Source organism: Meleagris gallopavo, chromosome 29 (assembly GCF_000146605.3).
Source record: "Meleagris gallopavo isolate NT-WF06-2002-E0010 breed Aviagen turkey brand Nicholas breeding stock chromosome 29, Turkey_5.1, whole genome shotgun sequence".
NCBI lineage: Eukaryota > Metazoa > Chordata > Aves > Galliformes > Phasianidae > Meleagris > Meleagris gallopavo.
The window spans coordinates 902,356-902,731 of record NC_015039.2 but is presented as its reverse complement, the minus strand read 5'-3'; positions in this window follow the sequence as shown (position 1 = coordinate 902,731).

Here is a 376-nt window from a genome sequence, read left to right as displayed (position 1 = left end):
AAGGTGCACATGCAGCACAGCTGCTTCCCACAGCAGAGCAAGCAGTGTGTGATCCTCTTGTTTTTTTTCACAGCTTTTCTTTCCATTTCCATTTACACCAAGAACTGCTGACATGAATACAGGATCTGGCAAGTCGGTGTGATGCTGCATCATAGAATCACAGAATGGCCTGGGTTGAAAAGGACCACAACGATCATCTGGTCCCAACCCCCTGCTGTGTGCAGGTCACCAACCAGCAGCCCAGGCTGCCCAGAGCCACATCCAGCCTGGCCTTGAATGCCTGCAGGGATGGGGCATCCACAACCTCCTTGGGCAACCTGTTCCACTGCCTCACCACCCTCTGGCTGAAAACTTCCTCCTCATATCCAACCTAAAA